The following is a 14,424-nucleotide window of genomic DNA, read 5'->3' as shown; positions in this document are numbered from 1 at the left end:
AAGAGTTGGACATGATTTAGTGACTGAATAACAATACAATATTGTTCTCTTTTTAACTTAATCTGTATAATAGGCTCTAGGTTCATCCACCTTATTAGAACAGAGTCAAATGCATTTCTGTTTTATGGCTGAGTAATATTCCATTGTACGTATGCACCACAACTTCTTTATCCATGAATGATGCCTTTTAATTCAATTGTTGTAGTTATAATTATTTATTATCTGGAGGAAAACATTGTGCTGTACAGAATGACAAAATGTAGCCGATATTATTGTGCTTGCTTGGATCTGTGATTTCTCTAGGGCTTTTCTAATCCCTTCCTCTCCTTCCTTGTGTTTAAATATCAAAACCTAAGACCTCCTTTCCGCCCGTGGACGCCGCCGAGAAAGCATCGTTGAAGTCTTCCCCGCCTCCACAGCCATCATGTCTAAATCAGAGTCTCCCAAAGAGCCCGAACAGCTGCGGAAGCTCTTCGTCGGAGGATTGAGCTTTGAAACAACCGATGAGAGTCTGAGGAGCCATTTTGAGCAATGGGGAACGCTCACAGACTGTGTGGTAATGAGGGATCCAAACACCAAGCGCTCCAGAGGCTTCGGGTTTGTCACATACGCCACGGTGGAGGAGGTGGATGCGGCCATGAATGCAAGGCCGCACAAGGTGGACGGAAGAGTTGTGGAACCAAAGAGGGCCGTCTCAAGAGAAGATTCTCAAAGACCTGGTGCCCACTTAACTGTGAAAAAGATTTTTGTTGGTGGCATTAAAGAAGACACTGAAGAACATCACCTGAGAGATTATTTTGAACAGTATGGGAACATTGAAGTAATTGAAATCATGACTGACTGAGGCAGTGGCAAAAAGAGAGGCTTTGCTTTTGTAACCTTTGATGACCACGACTCCGTAGACAAGATTGTCATTCAGAAATACCACACCGTGAATGGCCACAACTGTGAAGTGAGAAAAGCCCTGTCTAAGCAAGAGATGGCTAGTGCTTCATCCAGCCAGAGAGGTCGAAGTGATTCTGGAAACTTTGGTGGCGGTCGTGGAGGTGGTTTTGGTGGGAATGACAACTTTGGTCGTGGAGGAAACTTTAGTGGTCGAGGTGGCTTTGGTGGCAGCCACGATGGTGGTGGATATGGTGGCAGTGGGGATGGATATAATGGATTTGGTAATGACGGAAGCAATTTTGGAGGTGACAGAAGCTACAATGATTTTGACAATTACAACAATCAGTCTTCAAATTTTGGACCCATGAAAGGAGGAAACTTTGGAGGAAGAAGTTCTGGCCCCTATGGTGGTGGAGGCCAATACTTTGCCAAACCACAAAACCAAGGTAGCTATGGTGGCTCCAGCAGCAGCAGTAGCTATGGCAGTGGCAGAAGGTTTTAATTACTGCCAGGAAACAAAGCTTAGCAGGAGAGGAGAGCCAGAGAAGTGACAGGGAAGCTACAGGTTACAACAGATTTGTGAACTCAGCCAAGCACAGTGGTGGCAGGGCCTAGCTGCTACAAAGAAGACATGTTTTAAACAATACTCATGTCTATGGGCAAAAAACTCGAGGACTGTACTTGTGACTAATTGTATAACAGGTTATTTTAGTTTCTGTTCTGTGGAAAGTGTAAAGCATTCCAACAAAGGGTTTTAATGTAGTTTTTTTTTTTTTTTGTACCCATGCTGTTGATTGCTAAATGTAATAGTCTGATCATGACGCTGAATAAGTGTCTTTTTTTTTTTTTTTAATGTGCTGTGTAAAGTTAGTCTACTCTGAAGCCATTTTGGTAAACTACCCCAACAGTGTGAAGTTAGAATTCCTTCAGGGTGATGCCAGGTTCATTTGAAATTTATTTACAAACCTGCTTGGTGGAGAAGCTGTTGTCTTCAGAACCTTGGTGTAGTTGAACTGACAGTTACCGTGTTGTGACCTGGAGTTCACCATTAAAAGGGTCACCCATGCAAAGTCATGGAGTTTTTTTTTAATTTTTTTTGGTTATTAATGATTGTTGGCACATCCTATGCAATAAATCTAAATTGAATTGTGGTACCAGATAAAGCTATAGATGGGAATGAAGCTTGTATATCATCCATTATCATGTGTAATCAATAAAAGATTTAATACCCTCTTGAAAAAAAAAAACAACCTAAGACCTAGATCCTAACCTCTCATCATTGCCCAAGTGACTATTTATAAGACAAATTAACCATATTGGCCTCAAGATTCATCCTTCAATGACTCTCCAAACTCCTTAGTATGGGACACAAATTACTTCAAGATCTACCTATTTCTCTAGCCTCACTTCCTCACTTCTTCACAGTTTATACTCTTGCAATAATACAGTATATAATGATACCTTGATCACATTATGTTCCTTCATATTATACTTTCACACATGCAATTCACTATACTTAAACAATGAGTGGCAACTGACATGGGACTAACTAGTTCAGTTCAGTTCATTTCAGTCGCTAAGGCATGTCTGACTCTTTGCAAGCCCATGAATCAGAGCACGCCAGGCCTCCCTGTCTGTCACCAATTCCCAGAGTTTACTCATGTCCATTGTGTCGGTGATGTCATCCAGCCATCTCATCCTCTGTCATCCCCTTCTCCTCCTGCCCCTAATTCCTCCCAGCATCAGGGTCTTTTCCAATGAGTCAACTCTTAGCATGAGGTGGCCAAAATATTGGAGTTTCAGCTTCAGCATCAGTCCTTCCAAAGAACACCCAGGACAGATCTCCTTTAGGATGGACTGGTTGGATTTCCTTGCAGTCCAAAGGACTCTCAAGAGTGTTCTCCAACACCACAGTTCAAATGCATCAGTTCTTCAGCACTCAGCTTTCTTCACAGTCCAACTCTCACATCCATACATGACCGCTGGAAAAACCATAGCCTTGACTAGACGGACCTTTGTTGTCAAAGTAATGTCTCTGCTTTTGAATATACTATCTAGATTGGTCATAACTTTTCTTCTAAGGAGTAAGCGTCTTTTAATTTCATGGTTGCAGTCACCATCTGCAGTGATTTTGGAGCACAAAAAAATAAAGTCTGACACTGTTTCCACTGTTTCCCCATCTATTTTCCATGAAGTGATAGGACCAGATGCCATGATCTTAGTTTTCTGAATGTTGAGCTTTACTCCAACTTTTTTACTCTCCTCTGTAACTTTCATCAAGAGGCTCCTTAGTTCCTCTTCACTTTCTGCCATAAGGGTGGTGTCATCTGCATATCTGAGGTTATTGATATTTCTCCCAGCAATCTTGATTCCAGTTTGTATTTCTTCCAGCCCAGCGTTTCTCATGATGTACTCTGCATATAAGTTAAATAAGCAAGGTGACAATATACGGCCTTGATGTATTCCTTTTCCTATTTGGAACCAGTCTGTTGTTCCATGTCCAGTTCTAACTGTTGCTTCCTGACCTGCATACAGATTTCTCAAGAGGCAGGTCAGGTGGTTTGGTATTCCCATCTCTCTCAGAATTTTCCACAGTTTATTGTCATCCACACAGTCAAAGGCTTTGGCATAGTCATTAAAGCAGAAATAGATGTTTTTCTAGAACTCTTGCTTTTTCCATGATCCAGCAGATGTTGGCAATTTGATCTCTGGTTCCTCTGCCTTTTCTAAAACTAGCTTGAACATCTGGTAGTTCATGGTTCACATATTACTGAAGACTGGCTTGGAGAATTTGAGCGTTACTTTGCTAGCGTGTGAGATGAGTGCAATTGTGCGGTAGTTTGAGCATTCTTTGGCATTGCCTTTCTTTGGGAATGGAATGAAAAATGACCTTTTCCAGTCCTGTGGCCACTGCTGAGTTTTCCAAATTTGCTGGCATATTGAGTACAGCGCTTTCACAGTATCATCTTTCAGGATTTGAAATAGCTCAACTGGAATTCCATCACCTCCACTAGCTTTGTTCATAGTGATGCTTTCTAAGGCCCACTTGACTTCACATTCCAGGATGTCTGGCTCTAGGTGAGTGATCACACCATCGTGATTATCTGGGTCGTGAAGATCTTTTTTGTACAGTCCTTCTGTGTATTCTTGCCACCTCTTGTTAATATCTTCTGCTTCTGTTAGGTCCATACCATTTCTGTCCTTTATCGAGCTCATCTTTGCATGAAATGTTCCCTTGGTATCTCCAATTTTCTTGAAGAGATCTCTAGTCTTTCCCATTCTGTTGTGTTCCTCTATTTCCTTGCATCGATTGCTGAAGAAGGCTTTCTTATCTCTCCTTTTTATTCTTTGGAACTCTGCATTCATATGGGTATATCTTTCCTTTTCTCCTTTGCTTTTTGCTTCTCTTCTTTTCACAGCTATTTGTAAGGCCTCCTCAGACAGCTATTTTGCTTTTTTGCATTTCTTTTCCATGGGGATGGTCTTGATCCCTGTCTCCTGTACAGTGTCATGAACTTCCATCCATAGTTCATCAGGCACTCTGTCTCTCAGATCTAGTCCCTTAAATCTATTTCTCACTTCCACTGTAAAATCATAAGGGATTTCATTTAGGTCTTACCTAAATGGTCTAGTGGTTTTCCCTACTGTCTTCAATTTAAGTCTGAATTTGCCAATAAGGAGTTCATGATCTGAACACAGTCAGCTCCCGGTCTTGTTTTTGCTGACTGTATAGAGCTTCTCCCTCTTTGGCTGCAAAGACTATAATCAATCTGATTTCAGTGTTGACCATCTGGTGATGTCCATGTGTAGAGTCTTTATCACACAGCTCTAATAATTAAGACAACTTGATATTGGTTTAAAAAAATCAATAAAATTCAACAGTGTTTCAAACAGATCCGTGTTTATATGGAAATTCAGTTTGAGTTAAAGGTGATACTTTATACTCAATTCATGGTATTGGGACAATGTCATTTCTTCTTTAGAAAGAAATTTAAATTCTCATCATACACACACACTACATATAAATATAGATCCCAGATAGAAAAAAATGCAGTGTGAAAAGTAAAGCTATTGAGATACTACCTGAAAATGCAGGAAACTATGTTTGTAATCTCAGAATCCAGAATGACTTTTTAGGCAAAGCCCATAAAGAAAGATTTACTGTTTTGACTAAACAAAATTTAAAACTTTCTAAAGTCAAAGGAGAGTATAAACTAAAATTTTAAAAAAACAAATTTCCTCCTCCAAAGGATCTTCCCAACCCAGGAATCAAACCTGCATCTCCTGCGGCTTCTGCATTGGCAGGCTCATTCTTTACCACTGAGCCACTTGGGAAGCCCAATACTTAACGTAGTCATGGGGATTTCAAATATGAGTTGGCTCCTGTCTCTTAGCAACACTCGATATCCTTGGATGTCTGACAGCCACAACCCTAAGTCCAGGCTGGATTCTTGTCCAGTTCTACAAATAGGTCCTCATATGGAAAGTGTTCTGCACAGTACCTGATGCACAGTTAGAGCTCACCCAGTAATAGTAATATGCATATTATTATAGTTTTGGTACATTAAGTAGCCATTAAGATAGAAATACGTTCATCCATGAGAACTGAAATGAAACGACCTTTTGAGACTCTTTTTTTAAACATCAAAGTGAAAAAAGAAAAAAAAAAACCTGCATAGACCTCAACTTCTGGCCAAAATGGAATACCAGGGACCACATTTATTCTCCTACCAAAAACAACTGAAAATGCACATAACATATAAAACAACAGTTTGTAAGACACTGACCACCTAGCAGTGAAGAATGGTGAATCTAAGAGAATGGAAGCAAAAGAGGTGAGAATCTGTGGGCTGCCCCTAAAGCAGAAGTACTAATGTTCTATTATTTTTCTGAGTTACTAATATTCTAACATTAGTTACTAATACTGAGTTACTAATGTTCTAATAAGATTTTATTATTTTCTGTGTTACTAATATTCTAATATTTTTGCCCAGTATTCTCAGATCATTAACTATATGATATGTAAAACCAATAATAATGATTGCGTGTGTGTGTGTGTGTGTGTGTGTGTTAGTTACTCAGTCATGTCTGACTCTTTGTGACCCCACAGCAGACTGTAGTCTGCCAGGCTCCTCTGTCCAAGAGATCTCCAGGCAAGAATACTGGAGTGGGCTGCCATCTCCTTCTCCAGGGGATTTTCCCAACCCAGAGATAGAACTCACATCTTTTGTGTCTCCTCCATTGGCAGGCAGATTCTTTACCACTGTGCCACCTGGGAAGCCCTAATAATGATTATGTTGATGCAAAAAAAAAAAAAACCAGCACAGCCTAACACTTGAGAGTAATGCTTTATTTGTTGGACAAAACTTTGTACTTAACTCCAGGAAGAAAGTTAAGAGTTTGTACTTAACTCTGGGTTTGGAAGAAACTGCTTCCAAAGAGGTAAGGGAGGAGCCAGGATATACAGAAGCTTTTGCAACAAAGACCAGGTAGTAGTAGGAACATCAAAATATTACTATTAATTAAAGAAAACCAGGTATCTCAAGGTAAGGAATATAGTGCTTTTCTATGTATGGAAAGATCCAAGAGTCTGAGCTCATAGAAATCATTCCTTTGCTATGCATCTTAGCTTTCTGGGGCTAGACTCTGGTGTTTTCTCATCCTGATTCTCCTCAGGATGCACTGTTGGGGGTAGCTGCAGTGGCTGATGGCTTGATGGTGGGCATCTTGTTTCTATTCTGAGTTCCAGCAGGGCTCACTACTGGGGCCGCTGTAATGTGATGGCTTGATGGCGGCAACATCCTTTGTTTACTGATTTGTCAGGCAATCTTTCTTATTCACAATTATAAAGAAAAACACAATGATTATAAATACATCATGAAGACTGACTAGGCATTATCTCATTTAATCCAGAGAACTCAGGTGGTATGTACTATGAGTATAGGTTAAGAAAGTGAAACTCTGAGAAGTTAACTTACAACTAGCCCAGCGCTACACACCTAGGAAGATTCAGAGCCAGGATTTGGATCAACTGACTCTACATAGAAGTTGGTTTGTGGAGACAGCATGAAGATGCACAGACAGGTTCTGTAAGTCAGACACACAAGCTGGAGCAGGTCTAGAAGGGTCCTTTAAGGCCTGTGCTTCAAATTGTACTAGGCATGTGTTTCCCTGGTGGCTCAGCTGGTAAAGAATCCGCCTGCAATGCGGGAGACCTGGGTTCGATCCCTGGGTTGGGAAAATCCCCTGGAGAAGGGAACAGCTACCCACTTCAGTATTCTGGCCCAGAGAACTCCATGGACTGTATAGTCCACGGGGTCACAAAGAGTTAGACATGGCTGGAGTGACTTTCACATGGATTTAAAGAACAAGGAGAAGAGCCCTGGGAATAAGAATGAGTTGATACTAAGCCAAAGATCTTGTGAGATAAAATTTTATTCAACATTTCATGGGCAACGCTGACCCCAGAGTATGAGCAAAAATAAACCAACAAGAAGCAATTGAAATTATTGATCACATTAGAAGATAGGAGGAAGGGGACAGTAAGAAGCTAGCATGGTAGCACTTGCAGTGAGAAGAGGGTGGTGAGGTGGGATGGCATTTTGATAAAAGCCCAGTATCCTGACATTTAGCCCCATAGTTAACATAAGATAGCCCCAGGGAGGACACAGAGCTGATCTATAGGTGGAATTGTGAATCCTTGTTTCGAAATGGAATGCAACCATAGAGAGAAACAAGGTCATCAAGAAAGGTCATAAGAACATAAAGATGTCATTTTTCCCATTCTTCTGTGTTGTTGTTTAGTCGCTTAAGTCATTTCCAATTATTTTGTGACCCAACTGGCTATGATGCGAGGCTCCTCTGTCCATGGGATTTCCTAGGCAAGAATACTAGAATGGGTTGCCATTTCCTTCTCCAGGGGATCTCCCCTACCCAGGGATCAAACTCATATTGCCTGGATTACAGGCATGTTCTTTACCACTGAGCCACCAGGGAAGCCCCTTCTCTATGTGTACCTGAGTTCCATCCATAGATCCCTTGAAGGTCCATAGGCCTCAGATTACAAACTCTGCTTTAGCTCCATAACACCCCAGAATACCTCCAAGTCATTAGTTTCAAGACCACAAAACTGAAATAAACCTATTCCTGGAGCTCCATGAGGGTAAAGTGAGGGTAAAGATCTCATTCATCCTTGGATCACTGGTATCTGATAGTTCTCAGGTATACAGTAGGGGCATAACAAAGGGTACCAGATATACAATGCATGCATTGTTCAAGATGCTAATGGGACATGAACAGGATACCCCAATTGGGTTTTATGAAGACTAGGGTTAGGATATCAGCAACTGAAGCCACCAGAGAAATGTCAAAATCTGCCTCATGGGACAACAGAAAAGGCTAGAGGTGGAGTTGGGGGAGATCTAAAGCCTGAATGAATCCAAAAAACACAGTCCTAGGGGATGGAAGACAGAGTCAGTCAGGATATTCCTCCACGGATCACTCCTTGAGAAAAGTCAGGGATCCTTCCTTATTTGTAAGCCTTCATGTGACTTAAACACAAGCTTCTCAAATACAACTAAGTCTGAGAAAGCAGGGTTTCTTTCCCATTAAGAAGTCTCCGTTGACTGCTGCTGCTGCTGCTAAGTCACCCAACTCTTGCAACCCCATAGACAGCAGGCTACCAGGCTCCTCCGTCCCTGGGATTCTCCAGGCAAGAACACTGGAGTGGGTTGCCATTTCCTCCTCCAATACATTAAAGTGAAAAGTGAAAGTGAAGTTGCTCAGTCGTGTCCCGACTCTTCCGACCCCATGGACTGCAGCCCACCAGGCTCCTCCATCCATGGGATTTTCCAGGCAAGAGTACTGGAGTGGGGTGCCATTGTCTTCACCATTGATTCAATTGCTTTGCAAATAAGATCATCTATAAACACAGACTGAGAGAACAACAAATGTATGGATACCAAGGGGGAAAGAGGGGTTGGGTGGAAAGAAATGAGAGATCAGAATTGACATATATACACTACTGATACTATGGATAAAATAGATAACTAAAATCAATAACGATAAATAGATAATGAGGAACTACTGAATAGCACGTAGAACTCTACTCAACGTGTGACCTAAATGGGAAGGCAATCCCAAAAGGAGGGTATATATGTATACATATGGGGCTTGCCAGGTGGCGCTAGTGGTAAAGAATCTGCCATCTTATGTCTCTCTTATGGAGACATAAGAGACACAGTTTGATCCCTGGGTCAGGAAGATCCCTGGGTCAGGTCTCTTGCTTGGAGGATCCTGTGGACAGAAGAGCCTGCTGGGCTACAGTCCATAGGGTTGCAAAGAGTCAAACATGACTGAAGTGACTTAACACGCATGCACGCACCCACATGTGGATACATATAGCTGATTCACTTTGCTGCACGGTAGAAGCTAATACAACATTATAAAGAAACTATACTCCAATAAAAATTAATCTTAAAAAATAGCCCCTGTTGGCATCCACTGAAAGATTAAACTCTGATGTAATTCTCTGCAGGAGTGACTTGCATTTCCAGTCTTGCAGGCAGGAGGTCAAGTGTCCTCCTCCCCCCACTACACCTCAAAGGTCTTGAAAGTGCCTTGTTTGTTCTGAGACAAGATCCCCCCACCCCCACACCCACGCTCTGGAAGCCACAGCTTCTTAACTTTATGCAGATTACGCCGATAAGTAAAAGAGGCTTCAAACTAAGTGTGTTGCTTCCCCTTCCCAGGGAGAAAGTACATTCTTTCCTCACTTCGGTAGCCCTGGACCCAGAAGGCATACTTCTTCACAGTGCCCTCTAACTGTGTGGGGAGCACTGAAGTGGTAATTACCTTAGAAAGTGCTTTTTCCATGTCTTTGGCTGCAGAAAAATAACACACTGCCTCTCTTTCCATGCATCTCACGGAATTATGTAAATAGACCCAAAGCAAACCAGTTTAAATGATTATAAAATGGATTTCTAAGTGATATCTGTTACCAGACAAGAATACTAAAACACTCTGCTCTTTCTCAGCCACCAAGATGAAAGGATAAAATATTTAGTAAGGGGTGCTTCTGGGATGGAAGATGGCTTCTGCACAAGGGGCTCCTGGGGCTTTGCTGACTCGATCATCAGGGATCCAAGGATGTGTGAGTGATGCCTTCCCCAGGCTCTGACCACATTTCACAAAATGACTGAAGGAAGAAAGTTGATCTAGAGAATGTGTAAGGGACTCACCAAATGGAAAATGATTTTCAAAATTGAGCACACACAAAAGCACATGAAAGACTATTGAAATGGGATTCCTGATTCAGTGCGTCTCAGTTGGATCTCAGAAATCTTCAGGCTCCCTGGTGATGCTGGTGGCCCATAGACCACACTCTGGGTAATGCCTGCTTAGAGGAAACAAAGACAGATTTCAGCCCAACATTGGCAAGTTCCTTGCCCCATACTCTTGAGGATGACCTCTCACCACCTCCCAGACTTGTGAAAATGGGGGCCCTGCCTTTATAGACCTCAGCTCTCCAGTCAGTATATCTTATCTCACCAAACACAGTGATTGTTCCAAAAGTGGGCTGGTGACCCATTAGAGCCCCCATGGATGCTGGAAAAGCGATATTCTTTCCTTCACTCCAAGATCTTAGATACTATGGACTGCGTGATTCTGAAGCTACACATATCTACTTCATAGCCAATTGGAAAGAGATTGTCTAAAACTGAAAGAATCTGGGGGTTGGGGGAGGGGGTAAAGGAATGAAGAAGAAGGAAGGAAGAAAGAGAAGGAGAAAGATCTGACAGTGTCGCCCTGGATCCAGTCTTGCATAAAAACTAGCTGACATAATGGACTTTGCTGGTGAGTCCAGAAACTCCCCTCCCACTTTTTTTGGACTTAAACCAGTTTGAGCGTTCAAAAGAAAGTTTCCTCACAAATATATGTTCCTTTCAAAGGCTATAGAAACCTTAACTTAGGGTGTCTGCCAAAGACCCCAGCATTGAGTGAAAAGAGACCACATATCCTGACTCGGGTGACTGTAATCGCATGAATAATATGACCCACCAAGTCCAGCCTAGTTCGTCTCAGCTCAGATAGCACACAAGGGACCATGCTCATGCCTCTCATCTGCTGAGTTTTAAAATGACTCTCCTTGAGGGTGTGGGGAAAAGAGAACTCTCCTATACTGTTAGTGGGACTGTAAATTCGTACAGCCAATTTACAAAAAACTAAAAATAGAGTTACCAGATGATCCTGCAATCCCACCCCTGGGCATACATCTGGGGAAAATTATAATTTAAAAAGATACAGGCACCCCAATGTTCACAGCAGCATTATTTACAATAATCAAAACATGGAAGCAACTGAATGTCCCTCAGCAGATGAGTGGATAAAAAATATGTGATAAAAATATGCAACAGAGTATTACTCAGCCACAGAAAATAATGAAAGTCCGCCATTTGCAGCAAAAATGGATGGACCTAGAGATAAACTTTGTCTCTCTGGCATTCGCACAGTTTAAGTTGCTTGTCATGTTCCTGCCCTCAGAGTGTCCTCAGGGCTTTCAACTCTGGTCCTTACCCTAAGGACCAACGACGAAGCCCACGCCTCCACACCCAGCACACACTCACTGCAGGCGGATGCAGCGTGTGAGCTGCTTCTCCACTGGTAATTGCCATTTGGCGCGAATTCTGTGGTGATTTTTTTTTTTTCCCTGTTTATGCTGCCCTCTGAGATCCCAAAACTCATCACTGACTCAACCTGTGAGAGGGTTTCCTATTGTGAGGAAACTTCTCCTCATTCACTACTCCCTCCCCAGGAGGGATCTCCTTTCCTGAATTATTTGTCTCTCTTTTCGTCTTTATCTTTTGTCCTACCTCATTTTGAAGAGATTGGGTTGCCTTTCTGGGTATCTGCGGTCCTCCACCAGCGTTCAGAAGTTGTTTTGTGGAAGTTGCTCCACGTGTAGATAATCTTCTGATGTATTTGTGGGGGAGAAAGTGGTGCATTTGTGGGGGAGAAAGTGGTGCTCCCTTGCTATTCCTCCACCATCTTGGTACCGCCTCCTAGAGATTATCACACTAAGCTAAGTAAGAGAAAGACAAATGTTGTATGATATCACTTATATGTGAAATCTAAGAAAGATACAAATGAAATTATCTACAAAACAGAAATAGACCCACAGACATAGAAAACAAACTTATGGTTACCAAGGGGGAAATGGAGGGGGGATATTAGAGGCTTGAGATAAACATATACACACCACTATATATAACTCAGTATTCTTGCCCTGAGAACCCCATGAACAGTATGAAAAGGCAAAATGATAGGATACTGAAAGAGGAACTCCCCAGGTCAGTAGGTGCCCAACATGCTACTGGAGATCAGTGGAGAAATAACTCCAGAAAGAATGAAGGGATGGAGCCAAAGCAAAAACAATACCCAGTTGCAGATGTGACTGGTGATAGAAGCAAGGTCCAATGCTGTAAAGAGCAATATTGCATAGGAACCTGGATTGTCAGGTCCATGAATCAAGGCAAATTGGAAGTGGTCAAACAGGAGATGGTAAGAGTGAACATCGACATTCTAGGAATCAGCGAAATAAAATTGACTGGAATGGGTGAATTTAACTCAGATGACCATTATATCTACTACTGTGGGCAGGAATCCCTCAGAAGAAATGGAGTAGCCATCATGGTCAACAAAAGAGTCCAAAATGCAGTACTTGGATGCAGTCTCAAAAATGACAGAATGGTCTCTGTTCATTCCAAGGCTAACCATTCAGTATCACAGTAATCCAAGTCTATGCCCCAACAAGTAATGCTGAAGAAGCTGAAGTTGAACGGTTCTATGAAGACCTACATGACCTTTTAGAGCTAACACCCAAAAAAGATATCCTTTTCATTATAGGGGACTAGAATGCAAAAGTAGAAAGTCAAGAAACACCTGGAATAACAGGCAAATTTGGCCTTGGAATATGGAATGAAGCAGGGCAAAGGCTAATAGAGTTTTGCCAAGAGAACGCACTGGTCATAGCAAAACCCTCCTCCAACAACACAAGAGAAGACTCTACACATGGACATCACCAGATGGTCAACACAAAAATCAGATTGATTATATTCTTTGCAGCCAAAGATGGAGAAGCTCTATACATATAGTCAGCAAAAACAAGACCAGGATCTGACTGTGGCTCAGATCATGAACTCCTTATTGCCAAATTCAGACTTATATTGAAGACAGTAGGGAAAACCTCTAGCCCATTCAGGTATGACCTAAATCAAATCCCTTATGATTATACAGTGGAAGTGAGAAATAGATTTAAGGGACTAGATCTGAGAGACAGAGTGCCTGATGAACTATGGACAGAGGTTCGTGACATTGTACAGGAGAAGGGACCAAGACCATCCCCATGGAAAAGAAAGATAAAAAAGCAAAATGACTGTCTGAGGAGGCCTTACAAATAGCTGTGAAAAGAAGAGAAGTGAAAAGCAAAGGAGAAAAGGAAAAATATAAGCATCTGAATGCAGAGTTCCAAAGAATAGCAAGGAGAGATAAGAAAGTCTTCTTCAGCGATCAATGCAAGGAACTACAGGAAAAAAACCAGAATGGGAAGACTAGAGATCTCTTCACGAACATTAGAGACACAGAGGGAACATTTCATGCAAAGATGGACTCAATAAAGGACAAAATGGTATAGACCTAACAGAAGCAGACGATATTAAGAAGAGGTGGTAAGAATACACAGAAGAACTCTACAAAAAAAGATCTTTATGACCAAGATAATCACGATGGTGTGATTACTCATCTAGAGCCAGACATCCTGGAATGTGAAGTCAAGTGGGCCTTAGAAAGCATGACTACGAACAAAGCTAGTGGAGGTGATGGAATTCCAGTAGAGCTATTTCAAATCCTGAAAGATGATGCTGTGAAAGTGCTGCACTCAATATGCCAGCAAATTTGGAAAACTCAGCAGTGGCCACAGGCTGGAAAATATCAGTTTTCATTCCATTCCCAAAGAAAGGCAATGCCAAAGAATGCTCAAACTACCACACAATTGCACTCATCTCACACACTAGTAAAATAATGCTCAAAATTCTCCAAGCGAGGCTTCAGCAATACATGAACTGTGAACTTCCAGATGTTCAAGCTGGTTTTAGAAAAGGCAGAGAAACCAGAGATCAAATTGCCAACATCCACTGGATCATGGAAAAAGCAACAGAGTTCCAGAAAAGCATCTATTTCTGCTTTATGGACTATGCCAAAGCCTTTGACTCTGTGGATCACAATAAATTGTGGAAAATTCTGAGAGAGATGGGAATATCAGACCACCTGACCTGCCTCTTGAGAAACCTTTATGCAGGTCAGGAAGCAACAGTTAGAACTGGCCATGAAACAACAGACTGGTTCCAAATAGGAAAAGGAGTACGTCAAGGCTTTATACTGTCACCCTGCTTATTTAACTTCTATGCAGAGTACATCATGAGAAACGCTGGGCTGAAAGAAGCAGAAGCTGGAATCAAGATTGCTGGGAGAAATATCAATAAC

The 14,424-nt window shown here is 41.8% G+C and overlaps 1 pseudogene across 1 annotated transcript; it reads left to right on the top strand.

Moving 5' to 3' along the window:
- Positions 364-1,959, top strand: LOC102175542 (annotated as a pseudogene). Its single transcript, XR_001917284.1, has one exon. The product of XR_001917284.1 is annotated as a heterogeneous nuclear ribonucleoprotein A1-like (transcript).

Source organism: Capra hircus, chromosome 25 (assembly GCF_001704415.2).
Source record: "Capra hircus breed San Clemente chromosome 25, ASM170441v1, whole genome shotgun sequence".
NCBI classification, from domain to species: Eukaryota; Metazoa; Chordata; class Mammalia; order Artiodactyla; family Bovidae; genus Capra; species Capra hircus.
Note: the sequence above shows the minus strand (reverse complement) of the source record. Positions and strands in the feature narration are given on the sequence as shown.